This window comes from Lissotriton helveticus, chromosome 12, assembly GCF_964261635.1.
Source record: "Lissotriton helveticus chromosome 12, aLisHel1.1, whole genome shotgun sequence".
Classification (NCBI taxonomy): domain Eukaryota; kingdom Metazoa; phylum Chordata; class Amphibia; order Caudata; family Salamandridae; genus Lissotriton; species Lissotriton helveticus.
In genome coordinates, this window is record NC_136073.1 from 3,438,099 (window position 1) to 3,455,613 (window position 17,515).

Sequence of the window (17,515 nt, forward strand, 5' to 3'; positions counted from 1 at the left end):
CAGCCAAGGGTGTGACTGACTCTACCCAGCCCTCCCATCCTCTCAGAGGCACCAGCCAAGAGTGTGACTGACTCTACCCAGCCCTCCCATCCTCTCAGAGGCACCAGCCAAGAGTGTGACTGACTCTACCCGGCCCTCCCATCCCCTCAGAGGCACCAGCCGAGGTGACTGACTCTACCCGGCCCTCCCATCCTCTCAGAGGCACCACCCAAGGGTGTGACTGACTCTACCCGGCCCTCCCATCCTCTCAGAGGCACCAGCCGAAGGTGTGACTGACTCTACCCGGCCCTCCCATCCTCTCAGAGGCACCAGCCAAGGGTGTGACTGACTCTACCCAGCCCTCCCATCCTCTCAGAGGCACCAGCCAAGGGTGTGACTGACTCTACCCAGCCCTCCCATCCTCCCAGAGGCACCAGTGAAGGTGTGACTGACTCTACCCAGCCCTCCCATCCTCCCAGAGGCACCAGTGAAGGTGTGACTGACTCTACCCAGCCCTCCCATCCTCTCAGAGGCACCAGCCAAGGGTGTGACTGACTCTACCCGGCCCTCCCATCCTCTCAGAGACACCAGCCAAGAGTGTGACTGACTCTACCCGGCCCTCCCATCCTCTCAGAGGCACCAGTCAAGGGTGTGACTGACTCTACCCGGCCCTCCCATCCTCTCAGAGGCACCGCCCAAGGGTGTGACTGACTCTACCCGGCCCTCCCATCCTCTCAGAGGCACCACCCAAGGGTGTGACTGACTCTACCCAGCCCTCCCATCCTCTCAGAGGCACCAGTGAAGGGTGTGACTGACTCTACCCGGCCCTCCCATCCTCTCAGAGGGACCAGTCAAGGGAGTGACTGACTCTGCCCGGCCCTCCCATCCTCTCAGAGGCACCACCCAAGGGTGTGACTGACTCTACCCGACCCTCCCATCCTCTCAGAGGCACCAGCCAAGGGTGGGACTGACTCTACCCGGCCCTCCCATCCTCTCAGAGGCACCAGTGAAGGTGTGACTGACTCTACCCGGCCCTCCCATCCTCTCAGAGGCACCAGCCAAGGGTGACTGACTCTACCCGGCCCTCCCATCCTCTCAGAGGCACCACCCAAGGGTGTGACTGACTCTACCCGGCCCTCCCATCCTCTCAGAGGCACCAGCCAAGGGTGTGACTGACTCTACCCGGCCCTTCCATCCTCTCAGAGGCACCAGCCAAGGGTGACTGACTCTACCCGGCCCTCCCATCCTCTCAGAGGCACCACCCAAGGGTGTGACTGACTCTACCCGGCCCTCCCATCCTCTCGGAGGCACCAGTGAAGGTGTGACTGACTCTACCCGGCCCTCCCATCCCCTCAGAGGCACCAGCCGAGGTGACTGACTCTACCCGGCCCTCCCATCCTCTCAGAGGCACCACCCAAGGGTGTGACTGACTCTACCCGGCCCTCCCATCCTCTCAGAGGCACCAGTGAAGGTGTGACTGACTCTACCCGGCCCTCCCATCCTCTCAGAGGCACCAGTGAAGGGTGTGACTGACTCTACCCAGCCCTCCCATCCTCTCAGAGGCACCAGCCAAGAGTGTGACTGACTCTACCCAGCCCTCCCATCCTCTCAGAGGCACCAGCCAAGAGTGTGACTGACTCTACCCGGCCCTCCCATCCCCTCAGAGGCACCAGCCGAGGTGACTGACTCTACCCGGCCCTCCCATCCTCTCAGAGGCACCAGTGAAGGGTGTGACTGACTCTACCCGGCCCTCCCATCCTCTCAGAGGCACCACCCAAGGGTGTGACTGACTCTACCCGGCCCTCCCATCCTCTCAGAGGCACCAGCCGAAGGTGTGACTGACTCTACCCGGCCCTCCCATCCTCTCAGAGGCACCAGCCAAGGGTGTGACTGACTCTACCCGGCCCTCCCATCCTCTCAGAGGCACCAGTGAAGGTGTGACTGACTCTACCCGGCCCTCCCATCCTCTCAGAGGCACCAGCCGAAGGTGTGACTGACTCTACCCGGCCCTCCCATCCTCTCAGAGGCACCAGCCAAGGGTGTGACTGACTCTACCCAGCCCTCCCATCCTCTCAGAGGCACCACCCAAGGGTGTGACTGACTCTACCCGGCCCTCCCATCCTCTCAGAGGCACCAGCCAAGGGTGACTGACTCTACCCGGCCCTCCCATCCTCTCAGAGGCACCAGTCAAGGGTGTGACTGACTCTACCCAGCCCTCCCATCCTCTCAGAGGCACCAGTCAAGAGTGTGACTGACTCTACCCGGCCCTCCCATCCTCTCAGAGGCACCAGCCAAGGAGTGACTGACTCTACCCGGCCCTCCCATCCTCTCAGAGGCACCAGTCAAGAGTGTGACTGACTCTACCCAGCCCTCCCATCCTCTCAGAGGCCCCAGCCGAGGGTGTGACTGACTCTACCCGGCCCTCCCATCCTCTCAGAGGCACCAGCCAAGGGTGACTGACTCTACCCGGCCCTCCCATCCCCTCAGAGGCACCACCCAAGGGTGTGACTGACTCTACCCGGCCCTCCCATCCTCTCAGAGGCACCAGCCAAGGGTGTGACTGACTCTACCCAGCCCTCCCATCCTCTCAGAGGCACCAGCCAAGGGTGTGACTGACTCTACCCGGCCCTCCCATCCTCTCAGAGGCACCAGTGAAGGTGTGATTGACTCTACCCGGCCCTCCCATCCTCCCAGAGGCACCAGTGAAGGTGTGATTGACTCTACCCAGCCCTCCCATCCTCTCAGGCACCAGTCAAGGGTGTGACTGACTCTACCCGGCCCTCCCATCCTCTCAGAGGCACCAGCCAAGGGAGTGACTGACTCTACCCAGCCCTCCCATCCTCTCAGAGGCACCAGCCAAGGGTGTGACTGACTCTACCCAGCCCTCCCATCCTCTCAATGGCACCAGCCAAGGTGACTGACTCTACCCAGCACTCCCATCCTCTCAGAAGCACCAGCCAAGGGTGTGACTGACTCTACCCGGCCCTCCCATCCTCCCAGAGGCACCAGTGAAGGTGTGACTGACTCTACCCGGCCCTCCCATCCTCCCAGAGGCACCAGCCAAGGTGTGACTGACTCTACCCGGCCCTCCCATCCTCTCAGAGGCACCAGCCGAGGGTGTGACTGACTCTACCCGGCCCTCCCATCCTCTCAGAGACACCAGCCAAGAGTGTGACTGACTCTACCCGGCCCTCCCATCCTCCCTGAGACACCAGCCAAGGTGTGACTGACTCTACCCAGCCCTCCCATCCTCTCAGAGGCACCAGCCAAGGAGTGACTGACTCTACCCGGCCCCCTCATCCTCTCAGAGACACCAGCCAAGGGTGTGACTGACTCTACCCGGCCCTTCCATCCTCTCAGAGGCACCAGCCAAGGGTGTGACTGACTCTACCCGGCCCTCCCATCCTCTCAGAGGCACCAGTGAAGGGTGTGACTGACTCTACCCGGCCCTCCCATCCTCTCAGAGGCACCAGCCAAGGGTGTGACTGACTCTACCCAGCCCTCCCATCCTCTCAGAGGCACCAGCCAAGGTGACTGACTCTACCCAGCCCTCCCATCCTCTCAGAGGCACCAGTGAAGGGTGTGACTGACTCTACCCGGCCCTCCCATCCTCTCAGAGGCACCACCCAAGAGTGTGACTGACTCTACCCGGCCCTCCCATCCTCTCAGAGGCACCAGCCAAGAGTGTGACTGACTCTACCCGGCCCTCTCATCCTCTCAGAGGCACCAGCCAAGGGAGTGACTGACTCTACCCGGCCCTCCCATCCTCTCAGAGGCACCACCCAAGGGTGTGACTGACTCTACCCGGCCCTCCCATCCTCTCAGAGGCACCAGCCAAGGGTGTGACTGACTCTACCCGGCCCTCCCATCCTCTCAGAGGCACCAGCCGAGGGTGTGACTGACTCTACCCGGCCCTCTTACCCTCTCAGAGACACCAGCCAAGAGTGTGACTGACTCTACCCAGCCCTCCCATCCTCTCAGAGGCACCAGCCAAGGGTGTGACTGACTCTACCCGGCCCTCCCATCCTCTCAGAGGCACCAGTGAAGGTGTGACTGACTCTACCCGGCCCTCCCATCCTCTCAGAGGCACCAGCCAAGGGTGTGACTGACTCTACTCAGCCCTCCCGTCCTCTCAGAGGCACCAGCCAAGGGTGTGACTGACTCTACCCAGCCCTCCCGTCCTCTCAGAGGCACCAGCCAAGGTGACTGACTCTACCCGGCCCTCCCATCCTCTCAGAGGCACCAGTGAAGGTGTGACTGACTCTACCCGGCCCTCCCATCCTCTCAGAGGCACCAGTCAAGGGTGTGACTGACTCTACCCGGCCCTCCCATCCTCTCAGAGGCACCAGCCAAGAGTGTGACTGACTCTACCCAGCCCTCCCGTCCTCTCAGAGGCACCAGCCAAGGGTGTGACTGACTCTACCCAGCCCTCCCGTCCTCTCAGAGGCACCAGCCAAGGTGACTGACTCTACCCGGCCCTCCCATCCTCTCAGAGGCACCAGTGAAGGTGTGACTGACTCTACCCGGCCCTCCCATCCTCTCAGAGGCACCAGTGAAGGTGTGACTGACTCTACCCAGCCCTCCCATCCTCTCAGAGGCAGCAGTGAAGGTGTGACTGACTCTACCCGGCCCTCCCATCCTCTCAGAGGCACCAGTCAAGGGTGTGACTGACTCTACCCGGCCCTCCCATCCTCTCAGAGGCACCAGCCAAGAGTGTGACTGACTCTACCCAGCCCTCCCATCCTCTCAGAGGCACCAGTGAAGGGTGTGACTGACTCTACCCAGCCCTCCCATCCTCTCAGAGGCACTAGTGAAGGGTGTGACTGACTCTACCCAGCCCTCCCATCCTCTCAGAGGCACCAGCCAAGAGTGTGACTGACTCTGCTCGGCCCTCCCATCCTCTCAGAGGCACCAGTGAAGGGTGTGACTGACTCTACCCAGCCCTCCCATCCTCTCAGAGGCACCAGTGAAGGGTGTGACTGACTCTACCCAGCCCTCCCATCCTCTCAGAGGCACCAGCCAAGGGTGTGACTGACTCTACCCGGCCCTCCCATCCTCTCAGAGGCACCAGTGAAGGTGTGACTGACTCTACCCGGCCCTCCCATCCTCTCAGAGGCACCAGTGAAGGGTGTGACTGACTCTACCCAGCCCTCCCATCCTCTCAGAGGCACCAGCCAAGGGTGTGACTGACTCTACCCGGCCCTCCCATCCTCTCAGAGGCAGCAGCCAAGGGTGTGACTGACTCTACCCGGCCCTCCCATCCTCTCAAAGGCACCAGCCAAGGGTGTGACTGACTCTACCCGGCCCTCCCATCCTCTCAGAGGCACCAGTCAAGGGTGTGACTGACTCTACCCGGCCCTCCCATCCTCTCAGAGGCACCAGCCAAGGGTGACTGACTCTACCCGGCCCTCCCATCCTCTCAGAGGCACCAGCCAAGAGTGTGACTGACTCTACCCGGCCCTCCCATCCTCTCAGAGGCACCAGTCAAGGGTGTGACTGACTCTACCCGGCCCTCCCATCCTCTCAGAGGCACCAGCCGAGGGTGTGACTGACTCTACCCGGCCCTCCCATCCCCTCAGAGGCACCAGCCGAGGGTGTGACTGACTCTACCCGGCCCTCCCATCCCCTCAGAGGCACCAGCCGAGGGTGTGACTGACTCTACCCGGCCCTCCCATCCTCTTAGAGGCACCAGCCAAGGGTGTGACTGACTCTACCCGGCCCTCCCATCCTCTCAGAGGCACCAGCCAAGGGTGTGACTGACTCTACCCGGCCCTCCCATCCTCTCAGAGGCACCAGCCAAGGGTGTGACTGACTCTGCCCGGCCCTCCCATCCTCTCAGAGGCAGCAGCCAAGGAGTGACTGACTCTACCCAGCCCTCCCGTCCTCTCAAAGGCACCAGCCAAGGGTGTGACTGACTCTACCCGGCCCTCCCATCCTCTCAGAGGCACCAGCCAAGGGTGTGACTGACTCTGCCCGGCCCTCCCATCCTCTCAGAGGCAGCAGCCAAGGAGTGACTGACTCTACCCAGCCCTCCCGTCCTCTCAAAGGCACCACCCAAGGGTGTGACTGACTCTACCCAGCCCTCCCATCCTCTCAGAGGCACCACCCAAGGGTGTGACTGACTCTACCCAGCCCTCTCATCCTCTCAGAGGCACCAGCCAAGGGAGTGACTGACTCTACCCAGCCCTCCCATCCTCTCAGAGACACCAACCGAGGGTGACTGACTCTACCCAGCCCTCCCATCCTCTCAGAGGCACCAGCCAAGGGTGTGACTGACTCTACCCGGCCCTCCCATCCTCTCAGAGGCACCAGTGAAGGGTGACTGACTCTACCCGGCCCTCCCATCCTCTCAGAGGCACCACCCAAGGGTGTGACTGACTCTACCCGGCCCTCCCATCCCCTCAGAGGCACCAGCCAAGAGTGTGACTGACTCTACCCGGCCCTCCCATCCTCTCAGAGGCACCAGCCAAGGGTGTGACTGACTCTACCCGGCCCTCCCATCCTCTCAGAGGCACCAGCCAAGAGTGTGACTGACTCTACCCAGCCCTCCCATCCTCTCAGAGGCAACAGCCAAGAGTGTGACTGACTCTACCCGGCCCTCTCATCCTCTCAGAGGCACCAGTCAAGGGTGTGACTGACTCTACCCGGCCCTCCCATCCTCTCAGAGGCACCAGTCAAGGGTGTGACTGACTCTACCCGGCCCTCCCATCCTCTCAGAGGCACCAGTCAAGGGTGTGACTGACTCTACCCGGCCCTCCCATCCTCTCAGAGGCACCAGTCAAGGGTGTGACTGACTCTACCCAGCCCTCCCGTCCTCTCAGAGGCACCAGCCAAGGGTGTTGCTGACTCTGCCCGGCCCTCCCATCCTCTCAGAGGCACCAGCCAAGGGAGTGACTGACTCTACCCAGCCCTCCCATCCTCTCAGAGACACCAACCGAGGGTGTTGCTGACTCTGCCCGGCCCTCCCATCCTCTCAGAGGCACCAGCCAAGGGAGTGACTGACTCTACCCAGCCCTCCCATCCTCTCAGAGACACCAACCGAGGGTGACTGACTCTACCCAGCCCTCCCATCCCCTCAGAGGCAGCAGCCAAGGGTGTGACTGACTCTACCCGGCCCTCCCATCCTCTCAGAGGCACCAGTGAAGGGTGTGACTGACTCTACCCGGCCCTCCCATCCTCTCAGAGGCACCAGTGAAGGGTGTGACTGACTCTACCCAGCCCTCCCATCCTCTCAGAGGCACCAGCCAAGGGTGTGACTGACTCTACCCAGCTCTCCCATCCTCTCAGAGGCACCAGCCAAGGGTGTTGCTGACTCTGCCCGGCCCTCCCATCCTCTCAGAGGCACCAGCCAAGGGAGTGACTGACTCTACCCAGCCCTCCCATCCTCTCAGAGACACCAACCGAGGGTGACTGACTCTACCCAGCCCTCCCATCCCCTCAGAGGCAGCAGCCAAGGGAGTGACTGACTCTACCCAGCCCTCCCATCCTCTCAGAGACACCAACCGAGGGTGACTGACTCTACCCAGCCCTCCCATCCCCTCAGAGGCACCAGCCAAGAGTGTGACTGACTCTACCCGGCCCTCCCATCCTCTCAGAGGCACCAGTGAAGGGTGTGACTGACTCTACCCCGCCCTCCCATCCTCTCAGAGGCACCAGTGAAGGGTGTGACTGACTCTACCCGGCCCTCCCATCCTCTCAGAGGCACCAGCCAAGGGTGTGACTGACTCTACCCAGCTCTCCCATCCTCTCAGAGGCACCAGCCGAGGGTGTGACTGACTCTACCCTGCCCTCCCATCCTCTCAGAGGCACCAGTGAAGGGTGTGACTGACTCTACCCGGCCCTCCCATCCTCTCAGAGGCACCAGCCGAGGGTGTGACTGACTCTACCCGGCCCTCCCATCCTCTCAGAGGCACCAGCCAAGGGTGTGACTGACTCTACCCAGCCCTTCCATCCTCCCAGAGGCACCAGTGAAGGTGTGACTGACTCTACCCGGCCCTCCCATCCTCCCAGGGGCACCAGCCAAGGGTGTGACTGACTCTACCCGGCCCTCCCATCCTCCCAGGGGCACCAGCCAAGGGTGTGACTGACTCTACCCAGCCCTCCCACCCTCTCAGAGGCACCAGCCAAGAGTGTGACTGACTCTACCCAGCCCTCCCATCCTCTCAGAGGCACCAGCCAAGAGTGTGACTGACTCTACCCGGCCCTCCCATCCCCTCAGAGGCACCAGCCGAGGTGACTGACTCTACCCGGCCCTCCCATCCTCTCAGAGGCACCACCCAAGGGTGTGACTGACTCTACCCGGCCCTCCCATCCTCTCAGAGGCACCAGCCGAAGGTGTGACTGACTCTACCCGGCCCTCCCATCCTCTCAGAGGCACCAGCCAAGGGTGTGACTGACTCTACCCAGCCCTCCCATCCTCTCAGAGGCACCAGCCAAGGGTGTGACTGACTCTACCCAGCCCTCCCATCCTCCCAGAGGCACCAGTGAAGGTGTGACTGACTCTACCCAGCCCTCCCATCCTCCCAGAGGCACCAGTGAAGGTGTGACTGACTCTACCCAGCCCTCCCATCCTCTCAGAGGCACCAGCCAAGGGTGTGACTGACTCTACCCGGCCCTCCCATCCTCTCAGAGACACCAGCCAAGAGTGTGACTGACTCTACCCGGCCCTCCCATCCTCTCAGAGGCACCAGTCAAGGGTGTGACTGACTCTACCCGGCCCTCCCATCCTCTCAGAGGCACCGCCCAAGGGTGTGACTGACTCTACCCGGCCCTCCCATCCTCTCAGAGGCACCACCCAAGGGTGTGACTGACTCTACCCAGCCCTCCCATCCTCTCAGAGGCACCAGTGAAGGGTGTGACTGACTCTACCCGGCCCTCCCATCCTCTCGGAGGCACCAGTGAAGGTGTGACTGACTCTACCCGGCCCTCCCATCCCCTCAGAGGCACCAGCCGAGGTGACTGACTCTACCCGGCCCTCCCATCCTCTCAGAGGCACCACCCAAGGGTGTGACTGACTCTACCCGGCCCTCCCATCCTCTCAGAGGCACCAGTGAAGGTGTGACTGACTCTACCCGGCCCTCCCATCCTCTCAGAGGCACCAGTGAAGGGTGTGACTGACTCTACCCAGCCCTCCCATCCTCTCAGAGGCACCAGCCAAGAGTGTGACTGACTCTACCCAGCCCTCCCATCCTCTCAGAGGCACCAGCCAAGAGTGTGACTGACTCTACCCGGCCCTCCCATCCCCTCAGAGGCACCAGCCGAGGTGACTGACTCTACCCGGCCCTCCCATCCTCTCAGAGGCACCAGTGAAGGGTGTGACTGACTCTACCCGGCCCTCCCATCCTCTCAGAGGCACCACCCAAGGGTGTGACTGACTCTACCCGGCCCTCCCATCCTCTCAGAGGCACCAGCCGAAGGTGTGACTGACTCTACCCGGCCCTCCCATCCTCTCAGAGGCACCAGCCAAGGGTGTGACTGACTCTACCCGGCCCTCCCATCCTCTCAGAGGCACCAGTGAAGGTGTGACTGACTCTACCCGGCCCTCCCATCCTCTCAGAGGCACCAGCCGAAGGTGTGACTGACTCTACCCGGCCCTCCCATCCTCTCAGAGGCACCAGCCAAGGGTGTGACTGACTCTACCCAGCCCTCCCATCCTCTCAGAGGCACCACCCAAGGGTGTGACTGACTCTACCCGGCCCTCCCATCCTCTCAGAGGCACCAGCCAAGGGTGACTGACTCTACCCGGCCCTCCCATCCTCTCAGAGGCACCAGTCAAGGGTGTGACTGACTCTACCCAGCCCTCCCATCCTCTCAGAGGCACCAGTCAAGAGTGTGACTGACTCTACCCGGCCCTCCCATCCTCTCAGAGGCACCAGCCAAGGAGTGACTGACTCTACCCGGCCCTCCCATCCTCTCAGAGGCACCAGTCAAGAGTGTGACTGACTCTACCCAGCCCTCCCATCCTCTCAGAGGCCCCAGCCGAGGGTGTGACTGACTCTACCCGGCCCTCCCATCCTCTCAGAGGCACCAGCCAAGGGTGACTGACTCTACCCGGCCCTCCCATCCCCTCAGAGGCACCACCCAAGGGTGTGACTGACTCTACCCGGCCCTCCCATCCTCTCAGAGGCACCAGCCAAGGGTGTGACTGACTCTACCCAGCCCTCCCATCCTCTCAGAGGCACCAGCCAAGGGTGTGACTGACTCTACCCGGCCCTCCCATCCTCTCAGAGGCACCAGTGAAGGTGTGATTGACTCTACCCGGCCCTCCCATCCTCCCAGAGGCACCAGTGAAGGTGTGATTGACTCTACCCAGCCCTCCCATCCTCTCAGGCACCAGTCAAGGGTGTGACTGACTCTACCCGGCCCTCCCATCCTCTCAGAGGCACCAGCCAAGGGAGTGACTGACTCTACCCAGCCCTCCCATCCTCTCAGAGGCACCAGCCAAGGGTGTGACTGACTCTACCCAGCCCTCCCATCCTCTCAATGGCACCAGCCAAGGTGACTGACTCTACCCAGCACTCCCATCCTCTCAGAAGCACCAGCCAAGGGTGTGACTGACTCTACCCGGCCCTCCCATCCTCCCAGAGGCACCAGTGAAGGTGTGACTGACTCTACCCGGCCCTCCCATCCTCCCAGAGGCACCAGCCAAGGTGTGACTGACTCTACCCGGCCCTCCCATCCTCTCAGAGGCACCAGCCGAGGGTGTGACTGACTCTACCCGGCCCTCCCATCCTTTCAGAGACACCAGCCAAGAGTGTGACTGACTCTACCCGGCCCTCCCATCCTCCCTGAGACACCAGCCAAGGTGTGACTGACTCTACCCAGCCCTCCCATCCTCTCAGAGGCACCAGCCAAGGAGTGACTGACTCTACCCGGCCCCCTCATCCTCTCAGAGACACCAGCCAAGGGTGTGACTGACTCTACCCGGCCCTTCCATCCTCTCAGAGGCACCAGCCAAGGGTGTGACTGACTCTACCCGGCCCTCCCATCCTCTCAGAGGCACCAGTGAAGGGTGTGACTGACTCTACCCGGCCCTCCCATCCTCTCAGAGGCACCAGCCAAGGGTGTGACTGACTCTACCCAGCCCTCCCATCCTCTCAGAGGCACCAGCCAAGGTGACTGACTCTACCCAGCCCTCCCATCCTCTCAGAGGCACCAGTGAAGGGTGTGACTGACTCTACCCGGCCCTCCCATCCTCTCAGAGGCACCACCCAAGAGTGTGACTGACTCTACCCGGCCCTCCCATCCTCTCAGAGGCACCAGCCAAGAGTGTGACTGACTCTACCCGGCCCTCTCATCCTCTCAGAGGCACCAGCCAAGGGAGTGACTGACTCTACCCGGCCCTCCCATCCTCTCAGAGGCACCACCCAAGGGTGTGACTGACTCTACCCGGCCCACCCATCCTCTCAGAGGCACCAGCCAAGGGTGTGACTGACTCTACCCGGCCCTCCCATCCTCTCAGAGGCACCAGCCGAGGGTGTGACTGACTCTACCCGGCCCTCTTACCCTCTCAGAGACACCAGCCAAGAGTGTGACTGACTCTACCCAGCCCTCCCATCCTCTCAGAGGCACCAGCCAAGGGTGTGACTGACTCTACCCGGCCCTCCCATCCTCTCAGAGGCACCAGTGAAGGTGTGACTGACTCTACCCGGCCCTCCCATCCTCTCAGAGGCACCAGCCAAGGGTGTGACTGACTCTACCCAGCCCTCCCGTCCTCTCAGAGGCACCAGCCAAGGGTGTGACTGACTCTATCCAGCCCTCCCGTCCTCTCAGAGGCACCAGCCAAGGTGACTGACTCTACCCGGCCCTCCCATCCTCTCAGAGGCACCAGTGAAGGTGTGACTGACTCTACCCGGCCCTCCCATCCTCTCAGAGGCACCAGTCAAGGGTGTGACTGACTCTACCCGGCCCTCCCATCCTCTCAGAGGCACCAGCCAAGAGTGTGACTGACTCTACCCAGCCCTCCCGTCCTCTCAGAGGCACCAGCCAAGGGTGTGACTGACTCTACCCAGCCCTCCCGTCCTCTCAGAGGCACCAGCCAAGGTGACTGACTCTACCCGGCCCTCCCATCCTCTCAGAGGCACCAGTGAAGGTGTGACTGACTCTACCCGGCCCTCCCATCCTCTCAGAGGCACCAGTGAAGGTGTGACTGACTCTACCCAGCCCTCCCATCCTCTCAGAGGCAGCAGTGAAGGTGTGACTGACTCTACCCGGCCCTCCCATCCTCTCAGAGGCACCAGTCAAGGGTGTGACTGACTCTACCCGGCCCTCCCATCCTCTCAGAGGCACCAGCCAAGAGTGTGACTGACTCTACCCAGCCCTCCCATCCTCTCAGAGGCACCAGTGAAGGGTGTGACTGACTCTACCCAGCCCTCCCATCCTCTCAGAGGCACTAGTGAAGGGTGTGACTGACTCTACCCAGCCCTCCCATCCTCTCAGAGGCACCAGCCAAGAGTGTGACTGACTCTGCTCGGCCCTCCCATCCTCTCAGAGGCACCAGTGAAGGGTGTGACTGACTCTACCCAGCCCTCCCATCCTCTCAGAGGCACCAGTGAAGGGTGTGACTGACTCTACCCAGCCCTCCCGTCCTCTCAGAGGCACCAGTGAAGGGTGTGACTGACTCTACCCAGCCCTCCCATCCTCTCAGAGGCACCAGTGAAGGGTGTGACTGACTCTACCCAGCCCTCCCATCCTCTCAGAGGCACCAGCCAAGGGTGTGACTGACTCTACCCGGCCCTCCCATCCTCTCAGAGGCACCAGTGAAGGTGTGACTGACTCTACCCGGCCCTCCCATCCTCTCAGAGGCACCAGTGAAGGGTGTGACTGACTCTACCCAGCCCTCCCATCCTCTCAGAGGCACCAGCCAAGGGTGTGACTGACTCTACCCGGCCCTCCCATCCTCTCAGAGGCAGCAGCCAAGGGTGTGACTGACTCTACCCGGCCCTCCCATCCTCTCAAAGGCACCAGCCAAGGGTGTGACTGACTCTACCCGGCCCTCCCATCCTCTCAGAGGCACCAGTCAAGGGTGTGACTGACTCTACCCGGCCCTCCCATCCTCTCAGAGGCACCAGCCAAGGGTGACTGACTCTACCCGGCCCTCCCATCCTCTCAGAGGCACCAGCCAAGAGTGTGACTGACTCTACCCGGCCCTCCCATCCTCTCAGAGGCACCAGTCAAGGGTGTGACTGACTCTACCCGGCCCTCCCATCCTCTCAGAGGCACCAGCCGAGGGTGTGACTGACTCTACCCGGCCCTCCCATCCCCTCAGAGGCACCAGCCGAGGGTGTGACTGACTCTACCCGGCCCTCCCATCCCCTCAGAGGCACCAGCCGAGGGTGTGACTGACTCTACCCGGCCCTCCCATCCTCTTAGAGGCACCAGCCAAGGGTGTGACTGACTCTACCCGGCCCTCCCATCCTCTCAGAGGCACCAGCCAAGGGTGTGACTGACTCTACCCGGCCCTCCCATCCTCTCAGAGGCACCAGCCAAGGGTGTGACTGACTCTGCCCGGCCCTCCCATCCTCTCAGAGGCAGCAGCCAAGGAGTGACTGACTCTACCCAGCCCTCCCGTCCTCTCAAAGGCACCAGCCAAGGGTGTGACTGACTCTACCCGGCCCTCCCATCCTCTCAGAGGCACCAGCCAAGGGTGTGACTGACTCTGCCCGGCCCTCCCATCCTCTCAGAGGCAGCAGCCAAGGAGTGACTGACTCTACCCAGCCCTCCCGTCCTCTCAAAGGCACCACCCAAGGGTGTGACTGACTCTACCCAGCCCTCCCATCCTCTCAGAGGCACCACCCAAGGGTGTGACTGACTCTACCCAGCCCTCTCATCCTCTCAGAGGCACCAGCCAAGGGAGTGACTGACTCTACCCAGCCCTCCCATCCTCTCAGAGACACCAACCGAGGGTGACTGACTCTACCCAGCCCTCCCATCCTCTCAGAGGAACCAGCCAAGGGTGTGACTGACTCTACCCGGCCCTCCCATCCTCTCAGAGGCACCAGTGAAGGGTGACTGACTCTACCCGGCCCTCCCATCCTCTCAGAGGCACCACCCAAGGGTGTGACTGACTCTACCCGGCCCTCCCATCCCCTCAGAGGCACCAGCCAAGAGTGTGACTGACTCTACCCGGCCCTCCCATCCTCTCAGAGGCACCAGCCAAGGGTGTGACTGACTCTACCCGGCCCTCCCATCCTCTCAGAGGCACCAGCCAAGAGTGTGACTGACTCTACCCAGCCCTCCCATCCTCTCAGAGGCACCAGCCAAGAGTGTGACTGACTCTACCCGGCCCTCTCATCCTCTCAGAGGCACCAGTCAAGGGTGTGACTGACTCTACCCGGCCCTCCCATCCTCTCAGAGGCACCAGTCAAGGGTGTGACTGACTCTACCCGGCCCTCCCATCCTCTCAGAGGCACCAGTCAAGGGTGTGACTGACTCTACCCGGCCCTCCCATCCTCTCAGAGGCACCAGTCAAGGGTGTGACTGACTCTACCCAGCCCTCCCGTCCTCTCAGAGGCACCAGCCAAGGGTGTTGCTGACTCTGCCCGGCCCTCCCATCCTCTCAGAGGCACCAGCCAAGGGAGTGACTGACTCTACCCAGCCCTCCCATCCTCTCAGAGACACCAACCGAGGGTGTTGCTGACTCTGCCCGGCCCTGCCATCCTCTCAGAGGCACCAGCCAAGGGAGTGACTGACTCTACCCAGCCCTTCCATCCTCTCAGAGACACCAACCGAGGGTGACTGACTCTACCCAGCCCTCCCATCCCCTCAGAGGCAGCAGCCAAGGGTGTGACTGACTCTACCCGGCCCTCCCATCCTCTCAGAGGCACCAGTGAAGGGTGTGACTGACTCTACCCGTCCCTCCCATCCTCTCAGAGGCACCAGTGAAGGGTGTGACTGACTCTACCCAGCCCTCCCATCCTCTCAGAGGCACCAGCCAAGGGTGTGACTGACTCTACCCAGCTCTCCCATCCTCTCAGAGGCACCAGCCAAGGGTGTTGCTGACTCTGCCCGGCCCTCCCATCCTCTCAGAGGCACCAGCCAAGGGAGTGACTGACTCTACCCAGCCCTCCCATCCTCTCAGAGACACCAACCGAGGGTGACTGACTCTACCCAGCCCTCCCATCCCCTCAGAGGCAGCAGCCAAGGGAGTGACTGACTCTACCCAGCCCTCCCATCCTCTCAGAGACACCAACCGAGGGTGACTGACTCTACCCAGCCCTCCCATCCCCTCAGAGGCACCAGCCAAGAGTGTGACTGACTCTACCCGGCCCTCCCATCCCCTCAGAGGCACCAGCCGAGGGTGTGACTGACTCTACCCGGCCCTCCCATCCTCTTAGAGGCACCAGCCAAGGGTGTGACTGACTCTACCCGGCCCTCCCATCCTCTCAGAGGCACCAGCCAAGGGTGTGACTGACTCTACCCGGCCCTCCCATCCTCTCAGAGGCACCAGCCAAGGGTGTGACTGACTCTGCCCGGCCCTCCCATCCTCTCAGAGGCAGCAGCCAAGGAGTGACTGACTCTACCCAGCCCTCCCGTCCTCTCAAAGGCACCAGCCAAGGGTGTGACTGACTCTACCCGGCCCTCCCATCCTCTCAGAGGCACCAGCCAAGGGTGTGACTGACTCTGCCCGGCCCTCCCATCCTCTCAGAGGCAGCAGCCAAGGAGTGACTGACTCTACCCAGCCCTCCCGTCCTCTCAAAGGCACCACCCAAGGGTGTGACTGACTCTACCCAGCCCTCCCATCCTCTCAGAGGCACCACCCAAGGGTGTGACTGACTCTACCCAGCCCTCTCATCCTCTCAGAGGCACCAGCCAAGGGAGTGACTGACTCTACCCAGCCCTCCCATCCTCTCAGAGACACCAACCGAGGGTGACTGACTCTACCCAGCCCTCCCATCCTCTCAGAGGCACCAGCCAAGGGTGTGACTGACTCTACCCGGCCCTCCCATCCTCTCAGAGGCACCAGTGAAGGGTGACTGACTCTACCCGGCCCTCCCATCCTCTCAGAGGCACCACCCAAGGGTGTGACTGACTCTACCCGGCCCTCCCATCCCCTCAGAGGCACCAGCCAAGAGTGTGACTGACTCTACCCGGCCCTCCCATCCTCTCAGAGGCACCAGCCAAGGGTGTGACTGACTCTACCCGGCCCTCCCATCCTCTCAGAGGCACCAGCCAAGAGTGTGACTGACTCTACCCAGCCCTCCCATCCTCTCAGAGGCACCAGCCAAGAGTGTGACTGACTCTACCCGGCCCTCTCATCCTCTCAGAGGCACCAGTCAAGGGTGTGACTGACTCTACCCGGCCCTCCCATCCTCTCAGAGGCACCAGTCAAGGGTGTGACTGACTCTACCCGGCCCTCCCATCCTCTCAGAGGCACCAGTCAAGGGTGTGACTGACTCTACCCGGCCCTCCCATCCTCTCAGAGGCACCAGTCAAGGGTGTGACTGACTCTACCCAGCCCTCCCGTCCTCTCAGAGGCACCAGCCAAGGGTGTTGCTGACTCTGCCCGGCCCTCCCATCCTCTCAGAGGCACCAGCCAAGGGAGTGACTGACTCTACCCAGCCCTCCCATCCTCTCAGAGACACCAACCGAGGGTGTTGCTGACTCTGCCCGGCCCTGCCATCCTCTCAGAGGCACCAGCCAAGGGAGTGACTGACTCTACCCAGCCCTCCCATCCTCTCAGAGACACCAACCGAGGGTGACTGACTCTACCCAGCCCTCCCATCCCCTCAGAGGCAGCAGCCAAGGGTGTGACTGACTCTACCCGGCCCTCCCATCCTCTCAGAGGCACCAGTGAAGGGTGTGACTGACTCTACCCGTCCCTCCCATCCTCTCAGAGGCACCAGTGAAGGGTGTGACTGACTCTACCCAGCCCTCCCATCCTCTCAGAGGCACCAGCCAAGGGTGTGACTGACTCTACCCAGCTCTCCCATCCTCTCAGAGGCACCAGCCAAGGGTGTTGCTGACTCTGCCCGGCCCTCCCATCCTCTCAGAGGCACCAGCCAAGGGAGTGACTGACTCTACCCAGCCCTCCCATCCTCTCAGAGACACCAACCGAGGGTGACTGACTCTACCCAGCCCTCCCATCCCCTCAGAGGCAGCAGCCAAGGGAGTGACTGACTCTACCCAGCCCTCCCATCCTCTCAGAGACACCAACCGAGGGTGACTGACTCTACCCAGCCCTCCCATCCCCTCAGAGGCACCAGCCAAGAGTGTGACTGACTCTACCCGGCCCTCCCATCCTCTCAGAGGCACCAGTGAAGGGTGTGACTGACTCTACCCCGCCCTCCCATCCTCTCAGAGGCACCAGTGAAGGGTGTGACTGACTCTACCCGGCCCTCCCATCCTCTCAGAGGCACCAGCCAAGGGTGTGACTGACTCTACCCAGCTCTCCCATCCTCTCAGAGGCACCAGCCGAGGGTGTGACTGACTCTACCCTGCCCTCCCATCCTCTCAGAGGCACCAGTGAAGGGTGTGACTGACTCTACCCGGCCCTCCCATCCTCTCAGAGGCACCAGCCAAGGGTGTGACTGACTCT